The sequence below is a fragment of the Vanellus vanellus genome, assembly GCF_965231255.1.
Source record: "Vanellus vanellus genome assembly, chromosome: 12".
Taxonomy (NCBI): Eukaryota; Metazoa; Chordata; class Aves; order Charadriiformes; family Charadriidae; genus Vanellus; species Vanellus vanellus.
The window spans coordinates 2,568-16,270 of record NC_138917.1 but is presented as its reverse complement, the minus strand read 5'-3'; the positions used below and the strand labels follow the sequence as shown (position 1 = coordinate 16,270).

The following is a 13,703-nucleotide window of genomic DNA, read 5'->3' as shown; positions in this document are numbered from 1 at the left end:
CTGCGCTCGCGTCTGCGCTCGCTTCTGCCACCAGGCGACCAAAAGCCGGTCCTGCACCCGGGGAGCCGCTCATCCGCAGTACAGCGCGATGGTGCGAGGGGCGCGCGTGCGCAGGACAGCGAACTGCCGCGCGCTCGCTGCCGCCACCGTGCGACCGAACGCCGGTACTGCGGCCGGGGATCGGCGCATGCGCGATACGGCGTGATGGTCTGCGCTCGCATCTGCCGCCTGGCGGCCGCAAGTCGGTACTGCAGCCGGGCGGCCGCGCCCGCGCAGTACAGCGCTCTCGTGGGTCCTGCCTCCTTCCCGGCCTCTGCCGCGCCTCCCGTCCTCCTCGGCCCCGCCTCCCCGCTCGTCCCGGCCCCGCCTCGCCACTAGCCCTCGGCCCCGGCTGCCTGCCGTCTTCCCCCCCGCCTCCCCGTCTCGGCCCCACTTCCCCGCCCGCCTCGGCCCCGCCCTGCAGCGCCGGTCCCGCACGGGCCGTTGCCGGGCGCCGCCCCCGGCGGCGGGGGAGGGCCAGGACCACCGGGGAGACGAGCGGGCTCCTTCGGCGCGTGCGGGGGTGTCTCCCGCCCGCCGGCCGCCCGGCGCTTGCGGGGCGGGGGCTTCAAGCCGCCGCCTGCGGCGGGCTGCCGCTCCGCTGGAGCCGAGCCGGCTCCGGGTAGCCCCCGGGCGTTACCCGAGAGCTGACGGAAGGCAAGAGGGGAAGAAGGCGCGACGGTTTTATTTTGTGCCGTCGCACACAAACCGATCCGGTTTTGAAGAAGAAAAAGCCGCGGGTTTGGTATATCCGCCCCCCACTCCGCGCCGCGCAGGCGCGGCCGCACCTGCCCGTCGCCCCGGCAACGGCCCCGCGCCGCCGCCGCCGCCGCGTCACCATGGCAACCGCTCCCGGGCTGATGGGCGGGAGTGCGGGCCAATCACAGCGCGGGAGCCACGCTTCGATTGGCCGAATTGCCTCGCCGAGGTGGGGCGCGGCGGGGACTGACGGCAACGCCGAGCCAATGGAGCGGGTTCTCCCAAAGAGGGGTGTGGGCGACGGCCAATGGGCGCGCGGCGAGGGCGGGCCGGGACGCTCCGGAAGCCGAGGGAGCCGGGGGAAAATGGCGCCCAGTTCGAAAGCGGAGCGGAGCGGGGGGAAAGCGCAGCCCGGCGTGCGGGTCCAGTGCCGGCCCGGCCCGGCTCGGCCCGCGGGCTCGCCGCGAGGCAGCCGTGAGACAGCCGTTGAGGCAGCTGGAGCGCGTCAAGGTGAGCGGGGGGCGGTGGGCGACGATGCGGGGGGCGGGGGGCCGAGGGAACATGGCGGGGGGGCTGTAGAGGGCCCTGAGGGGTCACGGGGGGGGGAAGGGGCGCTGAACGGGGGGCTTGAGGGGGGGCACTGTAGGCTCGGAGCGGGGCTGGCTGGGCCCGGCTCCCCGCGGGGTGCCTTGGGCCTGGGGAGTTTGGGGTGCGGGGCTGGCGGTGCCGGAGAAATAAAGGCCCAAAGGGCGATAGTGAAGCGGCGCCCGGGCCGTGCCGGCGCTTCCCCGCAGCGCGGTGGGGTCGGGCCCTCCGCACTTGCCCAGCGCTCCCCAAAAGTGTCTGTGGGCCCTGGGGGTGGCGGGCTGTGGGGTGGCTGCGCTCGGGCTGGCCCTCAGCGTGGCCCGCGGGGACTGCCGAGGGGGTGAGGAAGCAGAGGGGGTGAGCCGCTTCGGGGCCCGAAACAGAGAGCAGGTCTTCTGCCCCGAGGGCTGGAAAGCAGGCTCCCGGGGCTGGTTTTGGGGTGCAGAAACAGGCGGAGTTGTGTGGCTTTGGGCTGAGGAGCAGGGGTGCAGTCCTGCGTTTTTGGGGCTCGAGAAGGGGCCCAGCAGCTGAGGTTATGAGCTCAGAAAGGGGCACTAAACGAGCGGGTTTGGGGGTTAAGAGCAGACTCCAGCCTGGCTGGTTTTGCAGGGGCCGGGGGGGGAGGAGGCAGAGAGGAGTTGGGAGGCGTTGGGTGCTGCGGGGAAAAGCAGGGGGTGGGCAAGGTGCGTGGACCCTCCCCGCAGGTGGGGGTCTGGTGCCATGGGACCCCCGAGTTCAGGAGGCTGGCACGCAGCTGACTGAACTCCATGTCTCTCGGGGGGAAAGGCGCTTTTCAGACCTGGCACGCCTCTCCTCTTTGAATCTAGCTCTTCTTTGGACATTGCTGAGCATAGATATTAAGCGATTAATCATAGCAACTTATTGATATTTATACTGTGTAAAGCCATGGTGTTTAACCCTAACACTCAAGTCAGGACGCTGATTGGTTGACGACCCCGTCAACAGCCCAGGCTATTGCAAGTAGGTGGAGCTGGGAAGAAGGAGTTGAAATCAGCTGGAGCTTCAGTGCAGAGCCGGGGCTTCAATTAGCCAGAGCTTGGCAAGCAGGAGCTGGAGGGAGATGGGGTGTCCTCTGTCCGGAGCACGCATTAGCCAGAGGCAAGACTGCCGGCAGCGGTAACGAGCAGGAGCTGCAATTAGCCGGAGCGTGTGTTGGCTGGAGCAGCCGCTGGCCAAACTGCACTTCCCGCAGGGCTGTAGAGCGGCCGGGTGCAGGCTGGGCTGTCCCAAGCGAGGAGCTGCGAGCAGAGGGGAGGCGAGCGGTGCTTCTGCCGGCGGGGAGCCCGGCCTCTTGCCGGGGGGGTTAAATCCCCGCCAAGCACCTGTCTGGGCCCCGCTCCCGAGGGCAGAGGTGGGGTGGGGGTCCCCCGGCTTGTGCCCGTTGTCTGGCTGTGACAAAGAGGGTAATTTCTCGCCTCCTCTTTTCCCAGCGTCCCCTTGTGCGTCCCGGGAAGAAAATCCTGCGGGATTGATTCCGCCAGCTGCTCAGGTAATGGCAGGCGTGGGGCTGGGGGAGCGGGGAGACACGTTTGCGAGTTCAGGGGCGCTCCGGGTACTCCACGTCAAACGGGCAGAAAGGGCAAATTTGCTGCCAGCGCAGAAAAGCGGATGCAGGACTGCAGTGAACAGAGCGCGCCTCCTTCCCGGACTGGTGCCTGGGTAGTTAGGAATGTCTTCCTTTGAGGTGAAAGAGCCACCTTTCCTCTCGCCTAAATTAAGAGCTGCCCAATACCTTCTTTAGGGTCCGGTGTTTCCCTTCTGTTTGTTCATGCTACTTTTATGGGCAAGTTGGAAATAGCCTTTTCTCCTTCCCTGCGTAACTGAATCGTTAGGAGTCTGTGGCGCGAGCGTGGTTAACTTTGGAGCACCTAGGTGCCAGTGGAAACGGAATGAATGAAATGCGATGGAAACTGATGTTTTGCTTGGTTTTTACTCAACTTTTTTTTATCTTTCAGTGTTGATGGCATGTTGTCCTGTGGCTCAACCCACCTTCTGTTGCGTGGAGCCTCCGATCTAGGGTTTTTAAGTCTGAGAAGCTTGTCCTTCCAGAAAAGGACTGGTCGTTGCGCAGATTGAGGGGTAGGCTCGGAGAGCCGCTGAAGTACACGCTCAGTGTTACGGCCAAATGTCACTTAACCGTGCGGTTCCCTTTCACTCCTTTCCCCCCAGCTCCCTCAGGGCTGGGAGTTTTTGGTTTGTTGTTTGTTGTTTTTTTTGGGTTTTTTTTTTTTTTTGCGGGGGTTGTGGGTTTGTGTGGGGCATGCGCGTGGTTTCCAAAGCAGAGCGCAGTGTTGCCCGGTGGCAGCCTGCAGAGCCCTTTCGCTGCCTGACCTCTCCTTTTGCACTTCACTCTCAGGGCTGTAACTTTCCTTTGGCTGATTTGAGCAGAGCAATGAAGTGACTTGCCTGTGTAAATGTGCTGGTGATACCAGGAAGGGAAGCGCTTGGACCGGTAGTGAAAAACTTGGCTCCGAGTAGGATTTCTGAAGGCAGAACAACAACAGCAGCAGGAAGCGTCCCAAAGGTGATGCCAAGTACTTTTTCCTCCGCTCAGCTGTCGTCTGGGCAAACCTTCAGGGAAGAAGGCAGCTTGAGATTCCTACCTGGCTTTGCGTTCACGGGTTTTTTTCCTCTCTCGGCAGGTTGTCAACGGCCAGCCTTTCTCCGCGGTCACCCTTTCTTCTGCCGTGACGGTACGGGACACACGGAAAGGATCCAGAGTGCTCTGCCAGGACCAGGTACGTCTCCCATGGGCGTCTGCGTTTTTCCTAAGGTCCTTGTCGTGGGGGCTTTGAAGTGAAAGCAAAGGATGTGCTGACTCTCCTCCCGTAGTTTTTCGATGAAATATTTGAACGCGAATACTAAAAATAAGGTGTGTTCCGGAGCACGTTGCGCCCATGCAAAGCTTGCTTCGCTCCGCTTATTTTCTCCGCCCGAAAGCATCATCTCTTTCTGTGTGCTTACCGTTAACTGGCACTGTGAGAATAATGTTGCACTAAAAGAGGCAAGAAAGGGTTCGCAAGGGTTCAGGTGTTCCGAAGAAAGAGACTTTGTTTTCGTGGTAAAAGCTTTATGCTTTTTCAGTCCACAGGTTTTTAAAATAGCTTCCAGTAGTCCTGGATAACCTTACTGAGATACTAGCCTCTGTACGCAAAGCAGTCGAGGTCAGAGAAGAGACAGGGACAAAGTGGGACAAAGCAGGGTGGCTTCTGCGTGTTTTCCGGGCTTTGCCAGGAAGCACTGGCAGCCTTGTAAGTGGTGACAGCGGGTCCCGATGTGTTTTTGGTGAGCTACTGCTTCCCTAATGGCCTTATTTGGCAACGAGACTTTGCACTCTTTCTCTTTCTCTTTTTTTTTTTTTTTTCCCGTTTGTTTGGGGTTGGTTTTGGTTTTTTGTTTGTTTGTTTGTTTGTTTTAAGAAAACCAAAGTCCACAGCCCGTCTTCTGAATTTGTTGGGTTCTCAGTCGTACCAGGCGAGGTATCATAAACACGCGTTCCTCTGCGCACTCAGCACAGCCGAAAGCATCAGTCCATCTGCCGGTCCTTTTTGGTGGCCTTATGGATTGCGGGAGCGGGGATTTGATCCCCTCCCCTCCCTCCCCCCCACGGTAAAAGCCTATGGGGGCTTTTTCATCTTGCTGATTTTTCTATCCTAAATTAAACTTTAAAAATGGTTAAAATTGTAGAATTTACAAACGTCCTTGCGTTGTTTAAACTGCAGCTGCCAAATGGCTGTAGCATACAATGTATTCGGTGTACTTTGGCAATGAGGTATTTGTTCTAAAGCTTTAAAAACAGGGCCGTTTTTTAAAAAAGTTACATTTAAACGTTTAAGAAAGGAAATGTTTAAAACCAAATGTTTAAACAAAGGATACGTTTCAAAAGGGACAGTTGAATGTTAGCGGTTTTTTATTGCCAATCTTCAGAGGGAGCGCTCTGGAGTTCTTGGTTTCTGTCTGGCTGTCAGCAGCGCGTTTCCCCGGCGGTTCAGCAGCATCTCTCCTGGGCAGGGCAGCCGGCCAGACGTCCCCACTAACCGTGCGGCACCCAACTCCCCCCTCCCCCGAGTCAAATTATAGCTGTGTATTTTGGAGATGGATGGTTTAATGGTATGGATTGACAGCTGGGCAAGTTCATTTAGTGCCAAAGGAAAGTCAAATACTTTTATAGTATAAGCATTCTTATTGCAGAGAGAGAGAGAGAGCGCGAGATCTCTAAGCATACGTGCACCTCTTCAGCGTAGAGTGAAGGACTGAGCTTTGTTCGTTCTTGTTCATTGCACTCTTTGGAGTTTTACCCTTCCCTTTCGGCTGTACTGACCCAGCAAGGTGTGCAGCAGCAGCAGCAGCGGCATGAGGTCTGTAGCTGTTTGAGGGGGTCGGTCGCGTCGATTCTGGTCACGGCCCAGCCCTGTGCGGCAGCCTGGCAGGGGGAGGTCCCCGCGGCAGCGCCGTGAGGAAGGCAGGAGGGGTTTCCCAGAGCCAGCCCGAGGGTTTACTGCCGTGCTCAGAATGGCAGCAGGCGGCACTTAGTCTTAATACTGACCGGAAGAGTTCCAGTCGCTCTGGCTTTGAAAGGCCACGCTGTATTTGGCGCTGAGCTGTTTCCCTACAGGAGTCCTCCTGTGGCTGCGCTGCCGCCCCGTGCCTCGGTGTGAGGGAATTCCTCTGCTTTCTTCTGTGCTCTTCGTTAATCTGCTGAAATATAATTGGGGCTTTTGGTGTTTCAGGTGTCTCGCCGTACGGGTCTGGCGACGCTCAGTAGACCTCCCCCTGCCCCGGTGTTGTGTTAAAGGGCAAAGTAATTTGGCAGACAAGAAAGCCCTTTGCGTTCCAGGCTGTCTCAGAGGGGCTGGGGGCGGCGAGGCTTAGGTTCTGAGCGATGCCCGATTTGGCATTAAAAGTCCGGTGGCGTTCAATATGTACTATTGAACTATCGCGATTACGGAGGCACTAATAGCACCACACGCAATCGGATCAAGCGGCGTCCCGTGAACCAGCACGGCCACACGTAAGGATTTGGGTGGCGTTCACTAGGAACTCTCACGGCTAGATTGGTGAAAAGTGTCGTTTATTGAAGCGAGAGAGGCACAAGTCCTTTTGGAGTGCCGGTGATAGTGACCGTCTGCAAAGCCCGTGCGAATACTAAAGATGTTAGTGATACAGCCTGGCTACAAATGCGCTAAGTTCTAAAACAACTCTATAGAGATTTCTAAGTTTCCCGGGGAAGCACTTGGCATAGCCGAGCGTTCGAATCTTCCCCACGAGCGTCCTTGTGGGGGGCGAGGAGAGGCTCAGCCCGTCGACGGACGCCAGCAGTCACAGATGGTCGGCCATGGCATTTCCCTGCCCGCGTTGGTATCTTCCCTGACATCCCTCCTCTCTGACGCTATTTTCATACCTCTTTTTTTTTTTTTTTTTTGAAACCTTTCAGGTGGAGCCTGATGGACTCTAGTCATACCTACTTGTGTTACGATTGGTGTAAAATTCTCTCGCTTGGCTTTTAAAGGTATAGACTACGAAAAATTCAGAGCGAGGACTCCGTGAGGAGCGGTCGCACCTCGGAGACGGGTAGCTTTTGGGATGGAGGTGTGTTTTGGTATTATAATGACATTATAATGAGCAAAGTTCACCCAAAGGATAGCATTTTGTCCAAAATGACAGATGGTTGGCTCAGGGTAACAATTGGGCAGCTTATCAGTTCCATAAGGCCTTCAGGGGTTCCATTTGACTCTCAAGTTCCCATTTGATCGCAGGGTTTGGCCGTGGCATCTCCACTCCGCTCCATCCGCCGCGCTGTTTTTCCTTCGAGTTGGCGCACCGGACTCCCCCAATGTCGTCAACATCTAAGGTTGCCTCGGGGACCTTTGTGAAACGCATCCTTTGCACACCAGCTGCACTCTGCCCTGGAGAGTTTCCTCCACGCTGCGCTTTTCTTCAAAATGGGGCATTACCTTAATTTCTAAGTCACCTCCAGTAATGATGCCACACCAGGTTTGCCTGCCGGTGGCTGAGCGGCCCGAGGGGACGGGGCCAGCCCTGGGTCCGCTGGCTTTGTGCCTTTTTTGGGGGGGGAATAAAAAGGGGGTGGGTGTGTGTGGGTGATGATGTCATTTGGGGCAGCCCAGGGGCCCTGAGGGAGCGTGGGCAGTGATGCTGCAGAGGAGCAGGTGAGTGGGGGATGGGGGGGTCACACGGGGGTCGCCTGAAAAGAGGCGGATCACAGCCCCCAAATGTCTGAAAATTCGGGGGGGGGGGATTAGCAAACTTTAAAACCTGTAAATATGGGCGTGAGGCATTGAAATAAAGAAAAATCTCACATTTTAGTCTCTTAATAAATGAATATTCATTGCTTTACATAGGAGGAGTTTGGAATAAACCCCTAGATCTACTCTGTTACGTAAAGGATTTTAGACTATAAAAAGGTGTGTCCCAGAGCCCATTTTTGGCTCTGTCGTTCTCTGTCTGCCGGGCTGCCCGCCCTTTTCTTTACCTGCTCTGTCTCTCCCCTTCAGCTCCTCGAGGTTTTCCGGTATTCCTCAGGCTTATATTGACCCTAAATATATCTATGTCTGTGTGTAAATGGATACCTAGGGGACATGTCTATTCTCGGTAAGGTTTTTGAAATGCAAGGAAAGCCTATTTATGGAAAGCCCTTAAAACCCCGCCACACCGCCCTGCACCCTTCCCCATTTTTTTTTTTTTTTTTCAGATGTAAAAGCGCTTTTAAAAACTACCCCTTCCCCTTCTCCCCCTTCCCCTTCTCCCCCTTTTCCCATCCCAATTTGGGGCTGCTTTCCCCTGCCGGGCCGTGCACGCAAAGCGGGAGTTGCCACCACAGCACAGAAGTACCCCAAAGCCCTACTTCTGGGTCTGCGGGGGGGGGGGCGTGGGGAACCCCAATTTTCTGTTTTGGGGAAAAAAAAAAAAAAAAAAAAAAAAAAAGAAGAAGAAAAACTTTCCCAACTTGGGTCTCCCGGGAAAGCCCCATCCACCTGGCTTGGTGCAGCTGGAAAGCAAAAAACCCCTTTTCCCCGCTCAGAAGCAAAAATCACCACTGGTTGCGTGGTGGATAAGCGTTAAAAAGCCCCAAAGCTGAGCATTGTGGAAAAGTGAAGAAACGCCCACCCCGACGTGAGGAAAAGGTGGGTGCAGCGGCGGCAGTTTGGTGGCTCCAGCGTGGGCGAGTTGCGGAGAGTGGGGCGCCCCCCGTGAGTCCCCCGCTGTGGGTTCCCCCGGCCGGCTCCCCTGGGGGCGGTCCGTCCCCGTCCCCGTCCCCCCCCCCGCGCAGGGGGGTTGTAGTCCTCCTCGGCCACGCCCCCTCCCCGCCCCCGGTTGCCATAGGCCCCGCCTCCCCGCGCTGCCCCACCTGCCACCCCTCCTCGGCCCCGCCTCCCGTCCCCTGGGCCCCGCCTCCCACGCTTGGCTGACCTCTGCCGGAGCCCCGCCTCCCGCCCCGGCCCCGCCTCGCTGGCCCCGCCCAGCCCTGCTCGGCCCCCGGCTCCCCCGCCCCTGCAGCGGGGATGCGCGCATGCGCGGTATGGCGCGCGTCTGCGCTCGCGTCTGCGCTCGCTTCTGCCACCAGGCGACCAAAAGCCGGTCCTGCACCCGGGGAGCCGCTCATCCGCAGTACAGCGCGATGGTGCGAGGGGCGCGCGTGCGCAGGACAGCGAACTGCCGCGCGCTCGCTGCCGCCACCGTGCGACCGAACGCCGGTACTGCGGCCGGGGATCGGCGCATGCGCGATACGGCGTGATGGTCTGCGCTCGCATCTGCCGCCTGGCGGCCGCAAGTCGGTACTGCAGCCGGGCGGCCGCGCCCGCGCAGTACAGCGCTCTCGTGGGTCCTGCCTCCTTCCCGGCCTCTGCCGCGCCTCCCGTCCTCCTCGGCCCCGCCTCCCCGCTCGTCCCGGCCCCGCCTCGCCACTAGCCCTCGGCCCCGGCTGCCTGCCGTCTTCCCCCCCGCCTCCCCGTCTCGGCCCCACTTCCCCGCCCGCCTCGGCCCCGCCCTGCAGCGCCGGTCCCGCACGGGCCGTTGCCGGGCGCCGCCCCCGGCGGCGGGGGAGGGCCAGGACCACCGGGGAGACGAGCGGGCTCCTTCGGCGCGTGCGGGGGTGTCTCCCGCCCGCCGGCCGCCCGGCGCTTGCGGGGCGGGGGCTTCAAGCCGCCGCCTGCGGCGGGCTGCCGCTCCGCTGGAGCCGAGCCGGCTCCGGGTAGCCCCCGGGCGTTACCCGAGAGCTGACGGAAGGCAAGAGGGGAAGAAGGCGCGACGGTTTTATTTTGTGCCGTCGCACACAAACCGATCCGGTTTTGAAGAAGAAAAAGCCGCGGGTTTGGTATATCCGCCCCCCACTCCGCGCCGCGCAGGCGCGGCCGCACCTGCCCGTCGCCCCGGCAACGGCCCCGCGCCGCCGCCGCCGCCGCGTCACCATGGCAACCGCTCCCGGGCTGATGGGCGGGAGTGCGGGCCAATCACAGCGCGGGAGCCACGCTTCGATTGGCCGAATTGCCTCGCCGAGGTGGGGCGCGGCGGGGACTGACGGCAACGCCGAGCCAATGGAGCGGGTTCTCCCAAAGAGGGGTGTGGGCGACGGCCAATGGGCGCGCGGCGAGGGCGGGCCGGGACGCTCCGGAAGCCGAGGGAGCCGGGGGAAAATGGCGCCCAGTTCGAAAGCGGAGCGGAGCGGGGGGAAAGCGCAGCCCGGCGTGCGGGTCCAGTGCCGGCCCGGCCCGGCTCGGCCCGCGGGCTCGCCGCGAGGCAGCCGTGAGACAGCCGTTGAGGCAGCTGGAGCGCGTCAAGGTGAGCGGGGGGCGGTGGGCGACGATGCGGGGGGCGGGGGGCCGAGGGAACATGGCGGGGGGGCTGTAGAGGGCCCTGAGGGGTCACGGGGGGGGGAAGGGGCGCTGAACGGGGGGCTTGAGGGGGGGCACTGTAGGCTCGGAGCGGGGCTGGCTGGGCCCGGCTCCCCGCGGGGTGCCTTGGGCCTGGGGAGTTTGGGGTGCGGGGCTGGCGGTGCCGGAGAAATAAAGGCCCAAAGGGCGATAGTGAAGCGGCGCCCGGGCCGTGCCGGCGCTTCCCCGCAGCGCGGTGGGGTCGGGCCCTCCGCACTTGCCCAGCGCTCCCCAAAAGTGTCTGTGGGCCCTGGGGGTGGCGGGCTGTGGGGTGGCTGCGCTCGGGCTGGCCCTCAGCGTGGCCCGCGGGGACTGCCGAGGGGGTGAGGAAGCAGAGGGGGTGAGCCGCTTCGGGGCCCGAAACAGAGAGCAGGTCTTCTGCCCCGAGGGCTGGAAAGCAGGCTCCCGGGGCTGGTTTTGGGGTGCAGAAACAGGCGGAGTTGTGTGGCTTTGGGCTGAGGAGCAGGGGTGCAGTCCTGCGTTTTTGGGGCTCGAGAAGGGGCCCAGCAGCTGAGGTTATGAGCTCAGAAAGGGGCACTAAACGAGCGGGTTTGGGGGTTAAGAGCAGACTCCAGCCTGGCTGGTTTTGCAGGGGCCGGGGGGGGAGGAGGCAGAGAGGAGTTGGGAGGCGTTGGGTGCTGCGGGGAAAAGCAGGGGGTGGGCAAGGTGCGTGGACCCTCCCCGCAGGTGGGGGTCTGGTGCCATGGGACCCCCGAGTTCAGGAGGCTGGCACGCAGCTGACTGAACTCCATGTCTCTCGGGGGGAAAGGCGCTTTTCAGACCTGGCACGCCTCTCCTCTTTGAATCTAGCTCTTCTTTGGACATTGCTGAGCATAGATATTAAGCGATTAATCATAGCAACTTATTGATATTTATACTGTGTAAAGCCATGGTGTTTAACCCTAACACTCAAGTCAGGACGCTGATTGGTTGACGACCCCGTCAACAGCCCAGGCTATTGCAAGTAGGTGGAGCTGGGAAGAAGGAGTTGAAATCAGCTGGAGCTTCAGTGCAGAGCCGGGGCTTCAATTAGCCAGAGCTTGGCAAGCAGGAGCTGGAGGGAGATGGGGTGTCCTCTGTCCGGAGCACGCATTAGCCAGAGGCAAGACTGCCGGCAGCGGTAACGAGCAGGAGCTGCAATTAGCCGGAGCGTGTGTTGGCTGGAGCAGCCGCTGGCCAAACTGCACTTCCCGCAGGGCTGTAGAGCGGCCGGGTGCAGGCTGGGCTGTCCCAAGCGAGGAGCTGCGAGCAGAGGGGAGGCGAGCGGTGCTTCTGCCGGCGGGGAGCCCGGCCTCTTGCCGGGGGGGTTAAATCCCCGCCAAGCACCTGTCTGGGCCCCGCTCCCGAGGGCAGAGGTGGGGTGGGGGTCCCCCGGCTTGTGCCCGTTGTCTGGCTGTGACAAAGAGGGTAATTTCTCGCCTCCTCTTTTCCCAGCGTCCCCTTGTGCGTCCCGGGAAGAAAATCCTGCGGGATTGATTCCGCCAGCTGCTCAGGTAATGGCAGGCGTGGGGCTGGGGGAGCGGGGAGACACGTTTGCGAGTTCAGGGGCGCTCCGGGTACTCCACGTCAAACGGGCAGAAAGGGCAAATTTGCTGCCAGCGCAGAAAAGCGGATGCAGGACTGCAGTGAACAGAGCGCGCCTCCTTCCCGGACTGGTGCCTGGGTAGTTAGGAATGTCTTCCTTTGAGGTGAAAGAGCCACCTTTCCTCTCGCCTAAATTAAGAGCTGCCCAATACCTTCTTTAGGGTCCGGTGTTTCCCTTCTGTTTGTTCATGCTACTTTTATGGGCAAGTTGGAAATAGCCTTTTCTCCTTCCCTGCGTAACTGAATCGTTAGGAGTCTGTGGCGCGAGCGTGGTTAACTTTGGAGCACCTAGGTGCCAGTGGAAACGGAATGAATGAAATGCGATGGAAACTGATGTTTTGCTTGGTTTTTACTCAACTTTTTTTTATCTTTCAGTGTTGATGGCATGTTGTCCTGTGGCTCAACCCACCTTCTGTTGCGTGGAGCCTCCGATCTAGGGTTTTTAAGTCTGAGAAGCTTGTCCTTCCAGAAAAGGACTGGTCGTTGCGCAGATTGAGGGGTAGGCTCGGAGAGCCGCTGAAGTACACGCTCAGTGTTACGGCCAAATGTCACTTAACCGTGCGGTTCCCTTTCACTCCTTTCCCCCCAGCTCCCTCAGGGCTGGGAGTTTTTGGTTTGTTGTTTGTTGTTTTTTTTGGGTTTTTTTTTTTTTTTGCGGGGGTTGTGGGTTTGTGTGGGGCATGCGCGTGGTTTCCAAAGCAGAGCGCAGTGTTGCCCGGTGGCAGCCTGCAGAGCCCTTTCGCTGCCTGACCTCTCCTTTTGCACTTCACTCTCAGGGCTGTAACTTTCCTTTGGCTGATTTGAGCAGAGCAATGAAGTGACTTGCCTGTGTAAATGTGCTGGTGATACCAGGAAGGGAAGCGCTTGGACCGGTAGTGAAAAACTTGGCTCCGAGTAGGATTTCTGAAGGCAGAACAACAACAGCAGCAGGAAGCGTCCCAAAGGTGATGCCAAGTACTTTTTCCTCCGCTCAGCTGTCGTCTGGGCAAACCTTCAGGGAAGAAGGCAGCTTGAGATTCCTACCTGGCTTTGCGTTCACGGGTTTTTTTCCTCTCTCGGCAGGTTGTCAACGGCCAGCCTTTCTCCGCGGTCACCCTTTCTTCTGCCGTGACGGTACGGGACACACGGAAAGGATCCAGAGTGCTCTGCCAGGACCAGGTACGTCTCCCATGGGCGTCTGCGTTTTTCCTAAGGTCCTTGTCGTGGGGGCTTTGAAGTGAAAGCAAAGGATGTGCTGACTCTCCTCCCGTAGTTTTTCGATGAAATATTTGAACGCGAATACTAAAAATAAGGTGTGTTCCGGAGCACGTTGCGCCCATGCAAAGCTTGCTTCGCTCCGCTTATTTTCTCCGCCCGAAAGCATCATCTCTTTCTGTGTGCTTACCGTTAACTGGCACTGTGAGAATAATGTTGCACTAAAAGAGGCAAGAAAGGGTTCGCAAGGGTTCAGGTGTTCCGAAGAAAGAGACTTTGTTTTCGTGGTAAAAGCTTTATGCTTTTTCAGTCCACAGGTTTTTAAAATAGCTTCCAGTAGTCCTGGATAACCTTACTGAGATACTAGCCTCTGTACGCAAAGCAGTCGAGGTCAGAGAAGAGACAGGGACAAAGTGGGACAAAGCAGGGTGGCTTCTGCGTGTTTTCCGGGCTTTGCCAGGAAGCACTGGCAGCCTTGTAAGTGGTGACAGCGGGTCCCGATGTGTTTTTGGTGAGCTACTGCTTCCCTAATGGCCTTATTTGGCAACGAGACTTTGCACTCTTTCTCTTTCTCTTTTTTTTTTTTTTTTTCCCGTTTGTTTGGGGTTGGTTTTGGTTTTTTGTTTGTTTGTTTGTTTGTTTTAAGAAAACCAAAGTCCACAGCCCGTCTTCTGAATTTGTTGGGTTCTC

General features: G+C 59.1%; 2 long non-coding RNA genes across 2 annotated transcripts; both read left to right on the top strand.

Annotated features, from left to right (window-relative positions):
- The first annotated feature begins 1,100 nt into the window (after window positions 1-1,100).
- On the top strand, window positions 1,101-3,452 carry LOC309676681. The gene is made up of 3 exons (XR_014269614.1): window positions 1,101-1,248; window positions 2,775-2,833; window positions 3,300-3,452. It is a non-coding gene; the product is annotated as an uncharacterized lncRNA (long non-coding RNA).
- Window positions 3,453-9,995: 6,543 nt separating this feature from the next.
- Window positions 9,996-12,347, top strand: LOC309676815. The gene is made up of 3 exons (XR_014269627.1): window positions 9,996-10,143; window positions 11,670-11,728; window positions 12,195-12,347. It is a non-coding gene; the product is annotated as an uncharacterized lncRNA (long non-coding RNA).
- The last annotated feature ends 1,356 nt before the right edge of the window (window positions 12,348-13,703 follow it).